The following is a 23394-nucleotide window of genomic DNA, read 5'->3' on the forward strand; positions in this document are numbered from 1 at the left end:
AGAGCACGATCAAACTGCATCCACAGTAATATCCTGTGTTGCACACCAACCAGCAAGATGCATTTTTATGTTGCTGCTTAGGATATCCAGACTCCAAAGACGCAAGGAAAGACCAAGCAAGACCCTACTCACTCGCTAGCTCTGCAAGCAGGACCTTCTCTTCTTCCTCTTTCATCTTCATGTTCAGACCCAGAAGTCCCCACTCATAACTGGAGAAAATCTCTTCCTTGCCTGACCCTCACCTTGCTATCAGCTCCATTCCCTTGCACATTGGTTGTTAATCATAGGGCAATACAAACGAGATCTAGATAAGCCTGACAGAAAAGCCCATGCCCAAATCCCTCTTTCCTTTTATCACAGTAGTTTGAAATTTTTAACAATAGTAAGACATCCAGCAGAGAAAGGACTTGGTATATAACAGCATTTTTTTTATTATTATTTTTTTTTAACCAGGAACATGAGAGTTAAATCATTCCAGGCAACCAGCAGCATTTTTTTTTCTGAGCAATGGCTCAATATAACCATTAGAGAGTCTGGATATACAGGGAGCAGTGAAGCTCTGTGCTGCCGTATGGTGCCCATCATATTTGTCTCCTCCTGTGCTCGACTTTCTTGTGCAGATAAAAGAACAGTTAGCAGCTCTTTGTTATATAAATGTCAGCCAAGGCAAACAGAGTGGAAAGTTGGTGGTCAGGTGTAGGTGGTAGAACATTGCTAAAAAAGATTAGGTACCTGACAAAGGAATGGTATTTACCAGCTGCATAAGGTGTTGGGGAGAGGTATTGTTCTCACAAAAATGGCTTGAAACAGGTTCCTTTTGTTTCCCCCAGGCTTTTCAGCTTGGCAGGAAAGGAACCCACTGATCTCCACAAGACAAAGAAGATCCTTGAAATATTTTGAAGCTTGGCTGAACCCTCAGAACCTCTTCCACAGTATTGCTGAGCGATGCTTTTGTGCTGAGATCAAAATTGCAGAAGCACAGCTTTCTTACAGGAAGTAAAATCGGTCACGACTGACTCAAGCATCCTACCAAACTCCCCAGTTTCTCTGAAGAAGATTTATCAAGTGTTTGTAATTATAAGTTGCCTACACTGCAAATCGCTCCAGAAGACAGTGGAGCTCAAATGCCTGCTCTCAATGTCACAAGTCTCCAATGAATTGCGAGAAACTTCAAGCACCTTCTGTGCAGGCCTTCAGGCAGGATAAATTACAATTGTTCCCTCCAGACTGTGTAGCTATGCTGATTTACATTATAGGAAGATCTGCTCTCTTGCATGTGACAAGTTTAAAGGGAAAAATAGATCGTCTTACATGCCCCTTATCTTTGTCTGAACTCTCCAGTTAAAATACATTCTTTGATTACATCTTAGAGTCTGGTTTGAGTTTGTTTATTTGGTCATGCTCTGTCCTCTTTTATGAATGTGCAGCAATGGCAACTGCAGAATCACTGCAGTGGGGAGCAGGTAAGAGCTGCTGAGTGCTTCTGTGTCCTGTGGTTTTGCTAAGGACCTCTTTTTCTGTGTAGTGTGACATACCCTCCTCTGTCTATGGGCTAACAGCCCAGTTCTTTGCAAGTAGTCAAGCAGTGCGCATACGCATCCAGGACAGGTTTTACACTAGCTCAAAAATAGGACCAGTGTAAGGACTGCAGCAATGTGTGTTTGCAGCTCAAGTCATGCGTGCGCGTTGTATAACTGCTTGGGATTCTGCATATAGAAAATGCAAGCATCAGTTCTTTTTTGAATGGGCGTCTCTGGGGACCAGCCATTTCACATCCCGGATAGACTGTTCACTAGTGGGCCAGCGCATCTTTGATCAACGGGTCACATTTCTTCTTTACATGTCGTTTAATTCCTTACCACGGATTATGATTGCCCAAAATCCGATATAAAAAGAATGCGTTTGCATAAACATGAACGCTTGAATAAGTACCTCAATAACATCAGGCGTCAACTCCTCACCATGAGGATAGCTGGTAACTAATTAAAAGCTTGAATGAACAGATGAGCCAGAAACCATCCTCACGCTTTGTTGAACAGGCTCAGGCATCAGGCTGTGTAAGGGAAGCTTTGATCCCAAGTGCTCCAGTACTAGACGGAGGCAGCTCATCCCTGGAGAAAACAAGAGCACAACACTCAGATCCAGCCCCTTATCATGCCGACAAGCTCTGACAATCCCCTGGAGATGTGGAAGGGCCTTCCCAGCCTGAAAAGGGGCAATCTGAGTCTTGGGTGTTACCAGAGCCAGCATCCTGCTCTGCTGAGCCAAGCTCCAGAGCAGTCCTTTAGGACTACATGGCACTGGGAGGAAGGCAAAGCATCTCTTTAGTTTTCCAAAGTTCCACTGTGGAGAAACACAAGGTTCCTGTTTGGCTGCAGCAACTCTGCACAAGCTGCCACCAACAGAGGTGAAGGTCTGGCCCTACAAGCCCCGATTCCATGATCATCATATTTTTGCTGCTCTTTGACGCTGCTTTTACGTCAGTCCTTCTTAAAGATCATTGAAGCATGACACTTACATTTAAATGACTGGTTTGGCAGGCAGAGGCCAGCATAGGTGTTGCTGCGTGCCATACAAGCTTGTGCTTAGATACTATGTGGCAAAAACTCAACCTGAGGCTCATTCACCTCTTATTCTAATTAGCAATCTGTGGGCTGTCTGCACATGCCAGGAATCACACTTCACATCACAACACAAACCTAGCCTAGAGTCCACACAGGAGGGGTTGTACCAATTTTAATTAAACCGGTCTCCAGAACAACTTGACTACATTTCTTGTGTAGGCATGCCCGAGAAGCAAATGGATTGTAAAACTACTTGTTCTCATTTATTATCAATTTCATGAAAACAATTGTTCTTAAGCCCTAACTTCAGGAATCATGTTATTGACCAGGAAATTCAACTTTTATATTTGTTGTAATCCTTTGTTTCAAAGAAAGGCCAAAAAAAATAAGATATTCTTGAGTTCCATAATTACTCAAACTTACAAGCAAATTATCCAACACGAATTGTTTCTCCTTTTAAGAAGTAATTATTTATATGCCAGTCCCATGATGTACAGGAGCTGTGCCCAGTATTGTTGGAACATGTAGGTAAGCAGGATGAAACTAGAATAAAAAGGAAAGAATGCCCCCACACTGGGCATCCCTCACAAGGAGGCTGAAATCCCTCCCTACTAAACATGATGACCAAAAACCATCCTGGAAACATCTGTGGTACAACCAGCCACAAGTGCGGTGTCTCTATGGCCCAGGGACATCAAGGCTGAGCTTGTAAAAGGGCTCCTACCTCCTGGTAGGGCTGCTGCCTGCCCACGTGCTCCTGTAATTCCTCCTCCCTATGAGCTCGCCCTCATGCTGAATGGACACTAACCCTGTACTGGACAGAGGGAAGAGCATCCTGCCTGGCAACAGTGAAGTACCTGCCATCCCACTCCGAGACTGCTAGCACAGAGTTAACAATATCTGTTTGAGCTGAGAGTGTTTATGCTTCAGCAGTTCCATTAATAGGTATTAAATAATGCTCCTTTAAGCTACAATGCTGCTGCATAGGGTTTCAGCTTCATCTTTATGGATGCCTTGTCATAATTTCTAGAATTATAGAACTTCCTGCCATGCACCTACATATATCTGCAAGGTTACAAAATAGACAAAGATTATTTTTTTCTGCCCAGAACTAGCAGAAATGACTTTTCATTAATCAGGATCAGACGAGATGAAATTAAATCAATTCTTCTCCCTAAAGTTTGAGATACTCAAAGAGGGAGAAACCAACTCTTCACAACCCTCAGCTCAGGATCTGTAAAGTGAAAACCCAGCTCTGAGTACATTGCTTCTGGAAGGAATTGCCACAAGAAATAGGCCCCAGCTACTTACCACCTCTTTCTGCCACCTTTCCCTCTTTATGCACACATAAACACACACATGCATGCTCTTTTATGCAAACTAAGTCTCCAAAACTTGCCCTGGCTCGACACCTTCCAGCAGGAGAATCAGAATGTCCTTGGCAAATCCAAACCTACAAGATGCTCTATTCAAGGTCCTTTAATCTAGCAATTTGAGAAGTACACAGTCTGCCTTTTCATGCCTTCAACTTCAAACTTTTACAATCTTCTGAAAAGCCATTATATTGAATTCATTATTCTCTTGCTCACATGCTGCAGGGAAGGGGAAGTTGATGCTTCACATTCAGGCTCCTACAGACCTGAAGGTTGCTCTCAAGGCCTCTTCATGTACCTATTATTATTTCATTACCCTTGTACATAACTGCCTCAGTCTTCAGTGTATCTGTCTTTATCAGGAACTTGTGAAGCCACTATCCCCACTGACTTTAAAAGGACTTAAATGCCTAAATACCACTTTGTCCTCAGCCCCCAAATATAAGTGCTGTGTTTCCAGAAGAAATATTCTCACAGAGCTGGGAATGCAAATCCCAAACTCAGGACCAACTGTAAAATGTTGGAGCACATGGATCTTCTTCCTGCCCAATGAAAAGAAATTCTGTGGCCACAAAGCACTTCAGAGTGCAACAAATAATTCCTGAGACACCTATGATAAACTATACTGCCAGATGATTCTCCCCTCCCCTCTTTATGTCATTCACTTATTCCCAAATACTCAACCACAGTCTAGACAATGTGTTTTTTTCTTCTGCCTAGCACATGAGCCAGTCTCATTAAGAGTCATGTCTGACAAGACCATCCAGGATATACTGTCTCCCACATTCATTCAGACAATCCCAAATTTACCCAGAGTAGGTGATGAGGAGGCGTATCTCCCATATGTGGCAAAAAATAAAATAAAATAAAATGTTGTGGACTATTGAGATGTAGGTGTGGGAGATGTACTTGTGCCTGAGCAGGACAGAAAAAAAAATAGGCTTCATTGTATTAATGCAAAATTCAGATGGCATACTCAGTTCAGGATTTCCACTGACCCAGAAACTCAGCTTAGATCTCTTAGGCATCACTTCTGGTGTTTGTATGTGTGAATCATCCAGAGCAGAGCAGGGGGCTGGAGAAAAGCCATGAGTCTGCTGCTGCTCATGCTGAAATCAATGGATGTTTTGGTAAAAATCTCTCTGAGAATCCCTGAGCACAGCGAGATGCTGTTTGCATTCCCAGAGACGGCATGCTCCATGCTCAGCAAGGCTTCCTGAGCACCTGTCCTCATACCCATTTATCTCTAGCTGACATTTGAGGGAGGCTTTTAATGCTGTTAGAGCCTATTCTGCCCAGCCCAGAAGCATCCAGTACAGTTCTCAGAGTCTTCCACATGATAGATGGGAAACTTGAAAAAACATGGGGGAGGCACATCGGAGCCCAATAAAACTAGATGACATCCTCTGCTCTGCAGAGGCCAAGACAGATTTCTGACTGAGCTCAAGCAGCAAACCGCTATGATAAAGGAGCTAAAGCAAGAGGTTATGATATGCTTGAATCACTCCAGAGAAAGCAAGTGCTGTGTGTAACTAGGGAGATAAATAATCAGGCAGACAGAGTAGCACTGCCCCCTCACTCACTTAAATCAAAGCAGCTTCTTTTGCCACTGCTCCTCCCACTTGGAACACACAGCAGGGAAGTTTAAAAGTTGGCCTTGGCAGGAAAAAAAATAGGGAAGTTCAATTCTGAGGCTGGGAGGTAAGCTCGCAGGAAAGAGATGCCCGTGCAGTTGTGCTAACAAGGGGTCCTGCAGCCATGCTCCCCTAGATGCAGGAGGCACAGCCAAAGTCAGCAGATATTTGCAGCTGGTTTCTCACAGAGCTACACAATGCCTGCAAACATTCACTGCCCTCACACAGACCTTGGCTTGGGGGATAAGCAGAGCCAGGCTGCCATCTCCCCAGGGTTTATATGGTCATGACCAGCACACAGAAGCTAAAATACAGCAGCAAGCTCCACGCAGGCATGCTTGGTGCAAGCCGTTTTTTTTGAGATGCCCATGGCAAGATGTCTGATTCGTTGGTTGGATCTGGCCTTTAACTGACTGAAGCTGCTGTTCAGCAGCCTGAATCTGACCCTCAGTGGGATTTACATTCTGCCTGAAAAGCTGTGCATTGAAATCAGAGGGCCGTGTGAGTATGTCCAAGGTCAGCTTTCCCTGTAAGTAATACATTGCACCTCAAAAGCAACTGCATGTTGCTGACAATTATTTGAGAAGGTAATTGAACTCAGCTGTTTCAAATGTGATTTCCATAGGATGTGCCCTGTACTTTTATCCCAAGTTGAAAAAAAAGAATAAATAATCCTGTTTTAACCTTGACTTGACATGGCACTTGCTATGCAAACACCCTGCCTACAGACTCCAAGGTGGAAAGAATGTGACACTCCAGCACATGGGAAGAGCTGCTATTTGATATTTCTGCCCTTTAGCTCCCAGCATCCAAAAGCCATCTAAAAGCTCACAAAGCAGGTAAAAACTTGACAAGAAAAATCTGCTTTGGTCTCCCACTGCATTCATGAGAGGGAAGACTGAAAACTGCACTTCTCACACTTAACGGTAGAAGAAAGATTTTCAACTCTTTTGCATCATCTTGTTGGTATTTGAAGCCAGCTCACCTGATGTACCTGAGAATAAGGATTTTTTAAATTATTATATATACATATATTATTATTAATGTACTAATATTAATATTAATTATGTAATTTATGTATTAATATTAAAGTTTTTAAAAATGCATCCTCCACATAACACGCATGGTTGAGGAGGACTAGCTGTGAGAGAGAAATTGTGTTCTTCAAATGCTGCAGAAAGATCACAGCAAGAACACCAAGGAATGGGAAAAAATATCCACACATACAGGACTCCAGTGAGCAACCTACCTGTGGGCCTGTGTGCTCCCACAATTCTCACCATCACAGGGTCACAACCTTCAGTGAGTTTACTCCTGCAAGTTACTGAAGTGACGTTTTACTCCACCTGGAAGCAAAATTTTGTGGCAGGTCTGAGAGATAAACCCTGCTCTAAGATAGCTTAGCTATCTGAGCATCCTAGAGAAAGCAGTCTGGAAACAGGAAAAATAAATATAACTAAAAGGATGACCAAAAAATCAACATTATAATTCCATAATTCCAAATAACTCCAATAAAATAATTTTACCACAAAATAATTCCAAAAGTATCAGCAACAAACTGGGGGCACAGCTTCCATAGTAATAGTAAAGGAAAACACACGTGGCATGATTGCAGAAAAAGAGGTAAGGGACCAGTTAGGCTCAGCATCATGGAAAGCACTGACACAAGGCACAAAGGCAGTGATGGGACAAAAACTTCAACATTTGCATGAAGTCGTATTTAAACATTCAGCTAGCTTTGATCTGTTGCCCTTGCAGAGAAGACATTCTTAGGAGTTCTGATCTAATCCCTGTAAGCTGCTCTGTTTACCCTGCTACGTGCCTACTACCTCACTGTTTCACTGTCTCTTTGCAAAAAAAAAAAAAAAAAAAAAAAAAAAAAAGCAGTCACCATGCACATTTGGGTGTATGTGTGTCCACGAGCACAGTGTTGTTCATAAAAGACAAATGTGTACATGCTTTTCATATCTGTAACCAGATCATTAATACACAGGACAGAAACCTTATGTCCTTTTCATCTTCCCCTGTGCTTTTGTCTGATTTCAGCAGAACCATTCCAGAATTAAATACTGTTCATTGTAAGGGAGAATGGAAAACGTCAACTCCGAGCGTGCAAATATCCACTCAGAATACACCAAGGGATTCAGCAAGTCTCTACATATGCTTCCTCTCAGAATGCAGGTGTAAGATTTAAAAATCCATATTTTTCTCCAATCAACTTAAAAACAGCTATAATATCGAGTACCAAAAGCACCATCTGTGCTCCACATATAGTGGTGATGTTTTTTTTTGGAGCTGATGCTGTTTCTTGGTATAGCTTGATCCTATTTTGTCAATCGCTTCATGAAAAGTGCAAAGAACCCCTGTTGTTCCAAATGTGTCTGAAACAAGATGCTTTAACAAGTACATACACCAGCTTTTTGCTTCTTTAAGGCATTATAGTGTTGACTCACATACATAGTAGCATTTTAAATTGTAGAAGTGTTAAATCCAGACACTGACGTGCTCCACACACGTTGGTGCCAGTTGACTGGAGATTGTCGTGGCCGGCACGAAACACGAATTGCTTGCTGAAGAAGCTGAAAAATGCAAGTGCTTACAAAGCTTTAATTTCTGTGCTGTGCAGGCAGCACCTCCTAGATGGCCACCTCCCCTTTACTGCATCCACCACTGATACCCCTCTCAAGAAAGCCCAGCTGTCTGATGTTCACTGGTGCCAAAGCTTCTCTGAAGCCCACCATGGACTTTGCTGTTGCCGGTGTGTCTTGACTAGCTCATAGTCAGGGTCCTCAGTGATGGACATTCAAAGAAGTCTGACAGACCCTTATCTGGTGTTCCCCTCCCTCACTTTTCCTCTGCTATAAACTACAGCTTAACTCTGGATCTGCTGCCTCTCCTCAGAACTGTATTAATGCTATTCCTTTTACCTGCCTTATTTAGAGTAATGTCAGTGCCCACCATCCTTCCTGGAGGTGCTGCAGGTATTTCTCCATGCCAAATGTGGCAGTAAGGGCATGGGTATCAACTTTAGATCTGCAGCTACCAATCTGATATTTGGTATTTGCTTTGACTCTTAAGCCATCATGTGGTCAGAAAGCCACTCTATAAGCAGCACCAATGCAGACCTTCTCCACTCTGTACCTTTGTATATGACCCCTGCTCCTTTTTCAATTCCTTCCTTTCTCTATTTCCTTCTTTTGTGCCTCATAATGTCTGTAGGCAGAAACCTTACCAAATGTTTCTTTACAGATGGTTTCCATTTAAGTCTTCAAGTAGTTATTCTCAGGGAAAACACTGATAAGTAAAAGATAAAAAATATGAAAGAAAGATATTGTAAGTGAGAATCCAGGTTACAACAGGGCACAGAAACAGTATTTCACCAAAAAGTTCCCCAAAAAATATATTCCCAGAAAGAAAGAGAAACTCTAAGCAAGTTCCTTCAGCAATGCAAACCTGAGTTCCCTTGTCATCCTGTGGTTGGCTTCCTTTTGCTTCCTCGCTTTTATCTTTCCAGTGGAGCACAGCTTCATGTCTGCAACTTTATTTCTAGCAGAAATGCTGTATCTCAGCCAGACCTGTGTCCTGCTCTGTAGATAATGTCTCTTCCTCCACCACCCATAATATTTTTAACCTGGATGAACCAGATGGCTACCATCACATAACCTATCATCATATCATCAGATAACGTAGCAAGGGAGCTCTTTTTAGGAATGCATCCTGACTTACCTTCTTTAAAGGTGTTTCTCACCATGACTTCCTACTTAAGCCAGCATGTTAAGTGAGCTAAAAGTCACACGGCGCAGCATTTCTTCCACCAGCTAATATCACACATGTCCAATGAAAGTTCAGGTATATTTCTTTGATCTAAATCCATTTGTACAACCTGCCTCCTGCTGTACTGCTTGAGACACTCCTGAAGCTTTCTCCTCCAGGCAAAAAATGCTGTATGAAACAAGGATGTAAATATAGACATCAAACTACATTTTCTGCTGATATTAATCAGCATAATTCCACCCAAGTCATTATACTTTTGCCAGCTTACACCAACACAAAATATGACCCCGCATTTCTTTTCAGCCTGTCACTAGTTAATCAGTTTGAATGACCATCATCCTATTCATATTTGCTAAAGTTCAGTCACCACTTCGCAACATTGCTTGAATGCTGATTTTTGGGTACCACAGTTAGCAATATATCTATTTCTTTCATTATTCTTTGCAAACATCAAAAAGAGAGAATAGAAATGATTTACTAGTGAAGCATATTAACATTTAAAACCAATGACCAATTAGGGATTTGAAAATGTCTGAATAGACCCACTATTCAAAATGCCATCTGGTCTCCTGATTATTCCTTCCATGTACTTCCTCATGACAACTACACAAAGGAAGATTAGGACAAAAAAATTCTTCAAAAGAAGATCATTTTTACTGTACTTAGCTGCTGTCAGTGTTGGGCAGCGTAAGCAATCAGTTGCCGAACAAAAATGCCTAAAGTAAGGTTACTGAATTGAACTTTTCTTCCTTGGCTTTCTTTTTACTCTCTTTCCAACCAACATCTATTGACTTGCAGTGCAAAGCGGCAAACGTACACCTAAAGCTGTACTCTAAATTCACCCCTATTATCTTTGTGTTGACACTTCATCCTAGAAGATATATGCTGAGCTCCAGGTAGATCATTTGTAACCCTTATAATGATGATGGCAACAAATATAGCACAGTGCCCTCCAACTGACACCGAATGGATACTCAATGCTTCGCTATTTTGCAATGAATAAATTGGTTGTCAACATATGCACGGTAGCAGTTTTTTCCCCAATATAATGATCATATAGCCATGGCGTAGCAGATCTCTATGTATTATAATGATCTGCAAAGCTTGATTGAAAGATTTGGAGAATGGATTTCAAACCAAAGTTGTAGTTGCCCTGGAAAGCAGCAATATGAATTGATTTCTGAGTTGGAGAGATGCTGCACAGCAGTTTTACCTTCCATAGGGGTGACCTTCATTAAAATGCAGTTACTTTCTCAGAACAATAAAAGCTCTCTCTGATGAAGCGTGTTTTCAAGGATACCCAGATGCAATACCCACATCTGTCCATAAATTGGGCATTTGTCCTGCCAGTTGGGTGACTGAACATGCAACTGTTTAGATAGTCGATATATTTCAAGCAAAGGAGATGTGCACTGAGGTACCCAAAAGCTATTCTGCAGCAAATAAGTTTATGTAGAGATTATGAGACTTTTTCCTTCTTCTATACAAGCCCTACCTAGGGATACAATCTGTATAGTTTTATCTATAGGCAGACTGCAGCGGTGAGCATTTGCATATTAGACTAGGATGCTCTGAAGACTGCAGGAAAGTAGATAATCTGCATGGAAGAGCAGCTGTGACCAACATCCAGGTCCTCTCTAGGTACCAGTGCCAGGACAGCCCCCAGTCAAATGCTATGAGGCAATGGTGCTGAAGCTTTCAGGGTGCCCAGCTCAGCCACCACTCAGTGCCATGCCATGTTTGACCAATAAGCTCAGTGGAAAATTTTCACTAAAAAAAAAGTAGGGCTTTTAAAAACTAAAATTTTCATTAATGGTTCCTGCTTCTCTAATGTCTTTTTGCATTTTTCCCAGATAGCCAATCACAATTCAAGTTTTTGTTTTTTTTTCTTAACTAATGTCGGAACACTCAATGTCAATTTTCAATTTTACTTTTTCAGCAAAATATCACATATTTGTGGCAAAAAAAAAAAAAAAAAAAAAAAAAAAAAAGGGGGGGGGGGGGAACAGGACACCACTAATGAGTTCTGTTTCCGTCCTTGGCAGACAGCAGGAAATTGCCCACGACTCTCTAGCAATGCCTTCAGTGTTAAAAAAAACTCCTTCATCCCAGTCCTCTGCTAACCAGAATTAGTAGAACAGAGAAGCAAGTAGCCCTTTATTGATGTTAACAATCTTCATTATGAATTTATATTATGACTACTTTAAAAATTCACAGAAAGCATTATATTTTGAACACCAAAGACATAAAAATACTATTGGTGGGCTGATAATTATAAATTATGTATTAAATTTAAGATTAATCCCTGTGAAAAAGGCATGATTGTTTGAATTGGGGATTTGTCCCACAGACATGTTTGCAAAGAAAAACAGCAATTGAATTATTGTCCCATTCATCTCATCCACTGTTAAGGGAAAGAAAGTGCTTTAACTTCTTTTTTCATTTTGCTGAACTCTGGGCATTTTTAACCCCTTCCTGCACCCCAGCATGTGTGTGTACACATGCGCACACACACAATTTTAGCACTGAAAGTGAGCACGTTCCCTTACTGCTTTGTTTACCTTTTTCTACTTTACTGGAGATAGGCTTATTTGAAGTCTGAATTTCACCTCTAAGGCTCTCACTGCTTTGCTCTTTCTTAATTCTTTCCAGTCAGGAGAAAGTCAAGCAAATGAGCCAATTTCACCTTTCTTCAGTTTTACCAATGGGGGAAGGAAAAAAAAAAAAAAAAAAAGAGAGAGAGAGAAAAAAGGACTATAGTCCTGCTCTGGAGTATTTCAACTAGCAATTAACTCTGGTATCCTGAACTGATGAAAATTTGGTTCAGTGCAACAGCAACACCATGCGACATTATTTCACATTCTAAGTACATTTATTTCTTTCCAAATTACACATGTAGGCCTTGAAATGTCTCACTTTTTTTAATTAGTTTCTCATACCAGATGGGATGACATGACTAAGAGCAAGCATTTAAAATTCATGTTCAAAACTTTTCTTCTGGAGAAGCCTATCATGGTGTCTAATTGCATGTCAGTCTCACTGGCCATGGGAAGGGGAACTCTCCCTTTTGGGAAGATAGGCAGTCATTAGAGAGACAATTCACAAGATTTTGAGGAAATACTCAGGACCTTGCAGTGGTGGAGGCTTCATTTGGATCCATTTGTGTTCAGTTACATGATTAGAAGAGAATGACTCCTGGTTTCAGACCAGCTCCTCTGTACATCCCCACAAACATCACCTCTTCTGGCCCAAGGCAACAGCACTGATAGGGGCAAATGAAGCCAAAGCAAAACAAGCCATTTAGCAAATCTAAGGCCATAGTCTGAGCTGACAGGAGGCTGCAGTCATCGTCCTCTTCCTCCTTCACCACAGCATTTCAAGGGGCAGCTCAGCAGCCATACTGCAATCTTTCTTCTGCCTTAGCTGTGGCAGTGAGGTTTTGAAACTGCTTGCAGCTTTTATTATGTTTCTGTACTTTTTCAAATTACACACTTCCCTTTGAATACAATATTTGGTTTAAATATTTGGAGAATGCAAATTTCTTTATTTACACATGCCTGAAAAAAAACTCTGGCTGTGCTGCGTTCCCTGGGTAATTCAGTAATTCTCGCCAGCCTCCTTTCAGTTAATTACTCTGTAAGACTCCGTCTAGTGAAAAATGAATTCTGCCCAATTCTTCTCACAAAAAAAAAAAAAAAAAAAACATGCAGCAAGCTGCTAGTAGGACTAATTCTTGCTGCAACAGAGCAGTGCACGGAACAAACACAGCATGTGAGACGAATCAATACTGTAATCACCAATGCAACCAATCAAATGAAACTCCAGGATCAATCAATACTGTATCTTCCCAGATGACAACTGTGTAACAGAAGCTTTTAATACCTTTCCAAGATAAATCTCTTCCTGCTGAATGTGAGACACAATTTGCCAGTAAGTTCTGTAGCTAGGGCAAGATTTTCCTAGACATTAGAAAGATTGAAAATTAAGGCGGCCAAGCCTTTCTGCATTTGAAGGGATCTCCCTGACTGCCTGTCCATTCAGAGACTTTATTTTTAACATAAATCCTTCCTGTTCTTGTATTGCAAACTAAACAATGCAAGTCCTTCAGCTTTTGCACTTCAGAACAGATCACTTTGTGATTGAATTGTATCTCCCAAATTAAACACTTAATAGGCGAGAAGCTCTTCTCTACCACCATGCAACTGTAGTTTCAGGAATGATGTAAATCACAGCTACCAAAGTGTTAATGTTCGCTTTAGAGGATCATGGTGTATGTACTTATCCTGGGAATGAAACCCATCTGTCTCAGCACTGTGCGATGATTAATAGTTTTTTATCCCATACTGTGTCCATGATGCAGTGAGCTATTAGCCCCCTCTGACAGAACCAAGACAAGAGGAGATTAAGGGTGCGCCTGCACAGAGAGGTGCAGGCAGATGCACACTGCTCTGCCCATACTGGCTGGGTGTGGATCCGCTTGGGCCTGGAAGCTGGGAACACACTGCTGTGATCAGTAGAGCCTCTCCCCAGCACAGCACCGTCCTCAGGGCCATCCTCTCCATCTGATAAACTACAAACTAAGTGCAGTGACTGCAAACCAATGTCTTGGGGAAGAGGAGGAAGGGAGAACATCGAAAGGGCACTCCTTCGATCCTAGGATTGGGAATGGGCCCCAGGAAATCAAGGGGACCTGTCATGTGAGAACAGCAAATTATAGACCTGCTTGTAGCAGATCTAGTTCACTGCTTTTTAGTTCAGAGAAAAAAAAAGAAAAAAGAAAAAAAAAAAAAAGGAATAAAGAAAGAAAGAAAAAAAAAGTCCTTCTGGCAGCTCCAGCAGCATGTCATAGCTGTGAGTGACTGCTATTATCGCCTGCTTTAAAAGCACAGTAAGAGAAAACAACAAAATAGTTCTCCCTATTTAGAATGTCTCGGGATGAGAATAATTCAATATATGTCCTTAAAATACACCTGCAGGTGTCCAGCCAGGTTTCTGGCACTTACTCTGTGAATTGAACTCCATACCATGCAGAGGTCTCTCTTTAGAGCAATGAGGGGCATGTGGAGAACTACATATTGGAAAAAAGCCTGTTATAGCAGCTGTCGTTAAGGAAGGAAGAGGGAGTTCCCTTGGAAAGAAACAACTGAAAGATTAGTCCTTTGATTAATTGATTTTCTAGCCATTAAGGACCTTTCTGGTCCTCTCACTCATTCTCCTCTGTGAAAAGTCAGGGGATTTTCCCAGAGACTGCCAGGGCACTGCTGGAGATGCTGCGGTGTCCATGGGGACAGCCATCTGTCCAGATGCTGCCAGGCTCCAGAACAGAGCCTCAGTCTAGACAGGGTCAAATTTCACAGCCTACAGACATCTCATTTTCAGTTTGGCATCCCACTGATTCCATCAGAAGTGCTGCCTGGGAAGGCTGCACCACGGATCCTGAACCAGGGTCTGGAACAGACAGCAACTCTTTCCTTAAAGCATTTCCCTCAGCCTTTTAAACAGCATGTCAAATGTTGTAGTTCCCTCTACCCCTGAGACATTGTACCAAAGCTCCTTTTCCTTAGGAAGCCTTTCCAAGCGTCTGATGTGCACATTTTATAGAGAGAATCCTAAAATGAAAATGACAGTCCTGTGCACCACTCTATTCCTTAGCATTTTTTCTCTTCTTTAACTTTCCACTCCAGCAAGCGAAGTTTAACAGAATCAATTTCTCTATATGCTCAGTAAAATCCTCAGCAGGAGCCACTGCACTGTAGGCTTCTTTTAGTTATTTATTGCCTGCCTCCTGCATACCACATATGTTAAAAGATGTACTACCAGCTTGGAAAACAATTAATCCTTTTATTGCTTAGAACATGGATGCTGCAGAAACACAAACAGCACCAAGGTGAACTGTGCAGAAGGACTGTGTTCAAATGGAAAGGATGATTTCAGGACACAGAAATACTTTACCCCATGAACAGCACAAAGCAACTTTCTCTTCATACTCTCACTATACGTATTGTCAAGATCCAGGAAGCAGTTCCCAGTCCCACCAGTAAGATCAGCAGGCATTTTGTAGTTAATTAAGTTTATCAGCAAACTGCTGCAGATACCTTAAATTCCAAAAGTTTTGATGTTTACCATTCAGGACTATGCTCACCTGCCAGAGCATCGGCTGTGAGCAGGAGCTCCATGTAGCCTCTCCCTGGTGAGGCCCTTATCGAACCAAGCACAGCCCTCCAACCTGCGCTCATTCTAACAAATCTGCAGTTGTCAACAATAGTATTTTCTCCCAAAGTCAGTCAGCTCTAATCCAAACATCTCTCACTTCCACTGACCTGTTACAGCAAAAGGTTGATTTGTACGCCGAGACGAAGCCAGGTCTCAGCATGTCAACCTAGATGACAGCTCTGCCTGAGCCTGCCCTGACCAAGGATGTTGGTGTTGCCACAGCTACAGCCGTTCAGAGGACGGAAAACAAGATCTCAACCCCTGTGGTCAGGAGAGATCTCCAAACACTTTGCACTTCTGCAGCAATGTTAGCAGCGTGCCCTGGCTGAGCTCCACTCAAAGCTGGCCATGCACCAACCACACAGCACAGAGGGCAGCTGCAACCCAAAAGGCATCTTACTTTGAAACAGAAAGCCTGCATGCAAGCACGAGAGCTACCAGATCAGCAAGAGGGGAGGCTGTTGCAAAGCAATATCCAGCACAAGCCACCACAGACTCAGGGCAGCTGTGAGAGACACCTGCATGTGTGACCAGAGCTGTCAGCAAGTGACATCCCTGTCCCAGAGAAAGGCAAACATCTCAATATGGTTGGGGGAAGCATTAAGCAAACACCTGATTCTTGCTCGCCTGGTGTACTGTTCTATCAGATTTGCAGAAACGGTTGGACTGTGACCATTTTTAGCTCAGTCTCAATAAATCAATTTATCTGCAGGTTAAATCGATTCATCTCTCTTTGCCTTCATTTCTACATCTATAAAATGGAGATAGAATCAGCAGGCTTTCTCTTTGGCAAAGTATTTTAAGATCATGACGAGCATGATACGAGAACTCAGGTTTATTATATACAGTTACCATGTGCACTTACGTTATGCCACTGTTCTAAATCCAAAACATGGCAGTAGAAAAGTTTCTAAATTTGCATTTTATGCCGAATTAAGACAAAAACATATCCAAATGTTGGAACTCCCCTCCTCCTTTGGACTCCACAGCACAGACATCAGCCATGGGCTCCCGTATGGGCCGCGGCAGGGCCCTCGGGCAGTCACAGGAGTGGAAACCCACCTGGGAGAAGGGACGCCCACAGGGCCTCCAGGGACATCATCTGTGGGGCTCTGTGACAACCCATGGTGTGACGGACAGCTAAACCAGTATGCCACACACAGCTGGGCCAGCCAAGGTTGACACACTGTTGTAAATGCCTCTGTTTTCAGGGAAAAAATTTGCTATTACCAGCACTTTCATCCCAGGAACAAGATATGCTGCATGAAAGCCCACCCACACCCCAAATCCTTTTCCTTTTCCAAGAGAAACACAGACCAAGACACCTCTGGCTGAGGCTGATGAACTGCAGGTTCGTGGCTCAAAGCACTTTGAGCCACTTCTGAGTGCTGTTCTCACATCCAAATTACTTAAGATTTCCTGGAGAGACAGTAGTCATTTCCCAGCTTCCACACCCACCCTGCACTGGACAGAACCCCAAAAAACATTCCGTCTTTCCTCTCTCCATCTGTTTCTATTCCCTCAACCTACCTCCTGCTAGTCCCCCAATGCTTTTAACACAGCTTTTGCCCTCAGCCCCAGCTTCTATTCCCCAGCGGTCTGGGGACTTAGCAGCCCTTTGTCACTGCCACCAATGTCCCAAACTCTGCCATTCACTCACACCACCCAAAAGAGGCAGTCCAGCTCCCTGTAGCTCAAGGCATCTCCCCATGCAGCCCAGGCTCCAGGGGAACTGTTTTCAGCACTAAAAGCTGATGCTGTCTAAACAGCAGAAGCCAGAAAGCAGTGAAACAGAAATTTAAAAATAATGAAACAGCTTGGTAACACAATTCTCTACCCTGAAGTTCTCCAAAACAGCAATTCACTGCTTGAATTATGGACAGAAGTGATTACTGAGCAAATCTGTCCATTTCCAACAGAAAGGGAAATGCAGCCTCTCTCTTTGGTTTTAGCTCTAACCCCAGACAGCACCAGAAAATGCAGGTGAATGAGAGGAATGAGCAGTGAAGGAAATCAAGGGAAGATACCCTTGCTGGGAATGTCATTGCCCAATTTCTGTTTTAGTTTTAAGCTTCAGTTCAAGGCACTTGTGACTATATTTGGCTCCCTTGAATAATGTCTAATACTTTTATGAGCCTCCTCTAAATTCAGTGTTTCCAAGCAAATTCTGTATACCAGCTTTGATCCTGAGCGAGGAGACCAGTAAAGTCAACAGCAGTTTTTCTGTGGGTTTTTGATTCCATTTCCTAAGCCCAAATACCCAAGTGAATTTGAGTAAAGCACTACCAGAGCATTTACAGGACAGTTTTACCTATGAAATTGTTTTGCCTGCATTTCTGCTGTGCTGCCAGAACCTCAGACATGAAGTCTCCTTCAGTAAGGGATTGCTCTAGGAGCACAATTAACATTTCATCAGTCCTGCAGTACCAGGAAAATACTCTACAGTCAGCCCCACAAGACAGCAACTGATACAGGGACAGTCAATGCGATCAGAACCAACAGACTTGCTCTTATTGCTTAGGAGCTCTGAATTTGCCCAGGCATTATCACATCCACAATGGGATGGGGTGGTCTGCCATCCCCACTGCTGCCCGCAATGCTGATTCTCCACCCTCAAGTCCTGTATGTCACGTGCTGAGCAATTTCTCCCATTTTTAAATGAGTCCTTACTAGCTCCGATACAGGGGCTTCTGCCACCCCTTGAAGCATGTCTAAGCCCAGCACCAAACTCCCACTGGCAGTTTTCTGGGTGGGTTACTAGAGTCAGAAAAATACTGCCAATACTCTGTATGACTTACAAAGCATTATTAAAGCAATATTTTTTATATTATTACCAAAGTCTAATACTGTTTTGAATTTGCAGTTATGGAGTCCGTTTTAAAGTACTTGATTATACTTTGAGAAGAAATAGTCTTACAGTACAAGTCATTTTCTCAAGTACACTCGAAGAAAGGATAGTCTATGGCTCAGTAAATACAACAGTCTGAAAAGTTATGAGCTATCAGACTAAGCTGAATTGACTTACTGATATTACCTGCAATGAATGAGTTTTAGATAGCCTCTCATAAATAGAAGGCTACAGAGCCTATGATTTTATGGATGTCTTGTACTTATCAATATATATGAGAAATGATGCTGTCAGGCTTTCGAGGGGATACTATGTGAACCACACCACTGTCAATTTAATTTTTTATGATTAAATATTTGGTGCTGTTAAAGGTTATTTAACATTTAATATAGCTGCTCTTCTACATAGCTGATAACTGTCATCTTTACATAATACTGAGGCTGAGAATGGATGGGGAAGGCATATTTTTTAGAAGGTTCCTATTTTTTTTTTCAATTTACTGTTAGATTTGTTCCAGTAATAGAATAATATTGGGCGAGTTTAAAAGGCTTTCAATATTCAGATGTTCAAAAATTTAGTCTTAATGCCAGCTGCAGCTGAGCTCAACATTTGCTACTGAGGCTGCTGAATTTTCCTCTGCGGTAGAAAATCTCTCCCAGGTTGTACTGTGGGATGGCAGCTCATCCTGCAACAGAGATCCTTGGGGCTCATATTCAATCTAATCATCTTTTATATCTTTAAAAGAGACATCATCTACTTAAACATCACATCCCTATTTGATCTTTTTTTTTTTTTTTTGTACTTTTTAAGGTTCCAGTAGCTGAAAGAGATGAAAGACAAAACTATTTTTGTGTGTTTTGCAGCAAGTATGCTTTGTGCAGTGACAGAATGCTGTCTAGGCTGGCACAAGCTCCTCCCCACAGCCATCCTGCAAACATTTTCAGATTTGAAAGAAAAATACAAGTGGATCTACCCAGGCAGGTCATCACTCTTAATAAAAAAAACTCACGTGTATAAAGGTAGGTAGGCAGGTTTGTTTTTAAAGCTCTTGCATACAAAAGCATATTAAAGAAAAAAGTGTGAACATGAGGAAGGTGCCAATTCTTAAAGTCAAAGAAATTATCAGTTATCTAGGCAGACTAAATGAAAAGATCTAGTGCTATCACTCTATTCTTTTTCCATTTGAAAACTGAGCATGCTAACTGGCTGTCCTATGTAGAGTCCAAAGCTATTCTTTGCTTCCTGTGCAATAACACATCAAAAAGATGGAATCTGTAAAACATCAGGAGGCAGGAAAAAAAAAAGTTTCTATAATTAAAAATAAAAACAAAACGTATAAACAATAACAGCCACAAAACCTGAGAGTAGACTCAGGTCACTTCAGGTCTTGATCTCAATTACATTTTCTGTCAAGTGGATCTCTTTGTGGAACTAAGCCTTTATATTTTCTTCGGTAGCACTTATTATGGTACATTTACAAAGAAATCTTTTTATTGCTTTTCAGTGACCAAATTATTTTCTTGTGTAATAAAGCCCTTTATGCAGACTTCCCTTAGTAAAGTATTAATGTAAAAATGCAAGCCTTCTTAAATCTCCAAAAGCTATCATCTGATTTCTGTACAGCCTAGGGTCTTTGAAGGTACTGTCCTGTGTCCTGTGGTTACTGTCCCATCAGCTCACGTCTGGGCTTCTCCAATGCATCCCAAAAGTAGACATAAACCACTGCTTTGCAGCCTCTAGCATCTTATCTGTAACAAAGCCCGTTAATTTTGAGGACAGCACCTCAGAAACATGAGCAGAAGCATCACTTATCAGCAACATCAAAGAATCATATGGGGTACTCGCTGCAGGAAAGCGCATTGATAACAAAACACCAAGATACTGAGAGCAACCCAGAGAGTCCTGGGCATCAGCTACACACACAGGAACAGGGCAGCACTACCTTTCTGCTGCCCAAAAAGACACATCTTGCCTGGGTGCAATGCAAAAATGGTGGACATGCCTGGGTGGTGCTGCACAATCCTGTCGGCACAGGTGAAGTCACCTATGGAGAAGGAAACCTTCCTTTGAGATGCACAGCTCAGTGGTCTCCTTCCAGCCTCCCTGCAGACTCTATTGAACATTGACTGGGCTGGTTTCACACACATCACACTTTCAAACTTTACTCCACAGCTATGAGAAATAACAATGTAAATTAAAAAATAAAATAAAATAAAACCATGAAGCTGCCACAAAAACACACACATGGAAGTGGGACCAAACCATCAACTTCAAACAGTGTCACCTCACAGACCTGGGAGAGCTCACATTCTTCTGTTAAAATTGCTTACATCTCCTTCAATACAAAAGACTTAAAGCAGAGAAACATTTTAACCACTGTGAGCTCTTTTATATTTAACCCTAGAGTCAAACTGAATCTGTGGGTGGTTGAATGAAAGATTTTGTTGGGAGCATTTTTTAAATGTAACTTCCAATAAGCTTACTGATCCCTTTCAGTGCAGTCAACCAAATTCAGATATTAAACGAAATAAGCTATTTTTTTTTTCAGATATTCAAATATAATTTCTCCACCCCTGATAAAGTATATTTCATTATGTCAGGTCAAATCTGCAAAATAAATAGGGCAGAAATACAGATTTTCATATAGAAAAAAAAAAAGATTTTTTAGTGAAAATTCTCAAACACGTGAAAGGCCTATTCTATCTCTTTGCAGCAGAGGTAGGAAGGGCAGAAAATTATGACACAGTAATTATTATGATGGATGTTGAGCCAGTCCTTTATATTAGATACACTGCTTGTGCAGGAACCAGCACTACAGATTGCATACTTCACTAAGCAGGACACTCGAGATTATAATGGGCAATATAGATTAACAACATTAGGTTAAAGCAGGATAATTCTTCTTCTTTCTCATTTCTATTCCTTTCTCATGGACCAGCTTCTGCTTTAAATTTCCGTGCTTCTTGCTTCCAAGACTTAATCTGCACATCAAGCAGGCATTTTCCATTTCAGGTGGTACATATTTGGAGGACATTGATGAAAATTTATAAAATTACACTGTTGTAAAATCAGTATGACTAAAGAATCAGACCTATCTGTTGCTAATTAAAGGTGATGTTGTGTTTGCTTTTGCTGTCTCATCCAAACAGCAGGAAAGATTCATCTTACTCCAATCCTGTACGAGAATGCAAGAGGAAAGCTTGTCTCTGCACCGTGTAAATAATCAGCACGCTGTTATAAGAGGGCCTACTTATAATTGTAGCAATTATTTCAGTGTCAGTGTGAGGCTGAGGCAGTGTAACACTGTGCACATAGGCAGGGGCTGAAATTTGTTCTATGCTCATCCCTCTCAGACATGGGTTGCTAACAAGAAAAAAGCCAAAATTGTGTTTCAGTAATTATCTTCCCCACTGCAGCACCACTCCTAAAGTTCAGGGGAAATCAGCTAAATACTGTGCAGAGCTGTGACTCAAATCTTAGTTGAGCAAGGTGGATTTAATTTTATTATTATTTTTTTTAAACTTTGGCCAAAATTCCTTCCCTCTTCAGAAGAGGCAGCACTGAGGTACTAAGCCCCACCCAAGAAAGGTCTAGGTAGCAGACGTAGGTGCTGGGTGAGCACAGCTTCCACCACACTTCAGCTAGTGACACCGGTCAGCATTGTCTCATGTTTCTGTAAGATCCTACAGCACATTGTGGGTTTGCACTGCTTTTAAGCTACCTGCCATGGCTAGGTGAATTTCCATCCCATAAAAGATCTGGAAGTCCTCATCATATCACAAATTCATAAAATGGCTTGGGTTGGAAGGGACCTTAAAGATCATCTTGTTTCAGCCTTCCTGCTATGGGCAGGGAGGCCATCCAGTAGGATCAGGTTGCCCAGGGCCTTGTCCAGCCTGGTCTTGAACAGCTCCAGGAATGGGGCATCCACAATTCATATGCAATTAAACAATAGGAGAGCACAAAAAAGGCAGTCCAAATGATGGTGGGCTGCCTGCAGTGTTTGAACGTGCCTCTCCACTGGCTAAGCCAGGCAGAGAGCATGTGGAAAACCAGAGCATGGTTCCTTGAGTCTGTGCACAGGAATTGTACCAGTCTCAGCAGCAGCAGGGTAGTCGGGTGTTTTCCACACCATCCCCTTTCTTGTGCAGCCCACGGGGTCCCAGTCTCCCTCCCACAGGCATGCTACAGCTGTCAGCAGTGCTGCAGCCACTGGTACTCCCCCACTCACTCTGCGCCGATTCCTAAAGGACCACTTTGGCACGTGGCAGTGACTGACCTCTTCGAGCACACTGCAGGACCAGATTCCAGTACGGCTTCATGAGGAGAGCTGCTAAATGTTTAATGTTAGCTGCAGTGGAGAAACACTGTAAACATTTCCTGTAATTGGTCTGCTTTAAAAATTGATTTCATGTGAAAAAGCAAAGGAAGTATCACACTGTACTCCATGGCTCTGGGGTGCTCATAAGACCTGAGATGTAAAAAAATAAGAGGAAAGGAGTTGTCACTGCAGCACTTCTCTTCCAAGCTGGTCCTGAGGGCAGACAGCAGACGTGCCTGGCCCCCAGCAGCATGCCCGCTCTCTTTAACCCTCAGATAGGGCTACAATGAGAGGCAAAGAAAAGGTGCTGGGGCTTCACCAAGCTGCAGGAGCAGCTCACAGGTCTTTGTCCTTACTCCTATGTTCAGCCCAAGTGCCCCCACTGATGTAAAGAAACACAGGAACAGACAGCAAACATCTGCTGAAGGGGGAAAGGGAAGCGTGAGCATAAAGAAGGGAACTCTGTGACTTAGGTGACAGAGAGTGAAAGGATTGGAGATTGTTTGTGCCGTGCGTTATCAGTCCTTAGGACCAGAGATAACAGAGATGATAATGCAAAAGCAAGCTTACTGTGAATTTATGAATTGGTAAGTCACTTTCCTATAACAGCCCACAGTGAATCACTGTTTGTTCCTACATTTCTGTAACATGTTATGCATTCCCTACC

At 42.2% G+C, this 23394-nt stretch overlaps 1 long non-coding RNA gene across 3 annotated transcripts in view; it reads right to left on the bottom strand.

The window, feature by feature from the left end:
• Positions 1-407: 407 nt before the first annotated feature.
• Positions 408-23394, bottom strand: part of LOC106019339 (uncharacterized) — a 75413-nt gene continuing 52426 nt past the window's right edge. Inside the window, exons 5-6 of one of the 3 annotated variants that reach the window (XR_003500346.3) lie at positions 6821-6917; positions 408-2111 (exon numbers count right to left, since the gene is read on the bottom strand). This is a non-coding gene — a long non-coding RNA (uncharacterized lncRNA). Of the gene's footprint in view, positions 2112-6820; positions 6918-7760; positions 8151-8803; positions 8866-23394 lie in introns of those variants that run through there. The other 2 variants (XR_002405375.4, XR_001194083.5) reach the window with 2 other exon arrangements.

The sequence above is a fragment of the Anas platyrhynchos genome, chromosome 13, assembly GCF_047663525.1.
Source record: "Anas platyrhynchos isolate ZD024472 breed Pekin duck chromosome 13, IASCAAS_PekinDuck_T2T, whole genome shotgun sequence".
Lineage (NCBI taxonomy): Eukaryota > Metazoa > Chordata > Aves > Anseriformes > Anatidae > Anas > Anas platyrhynchos.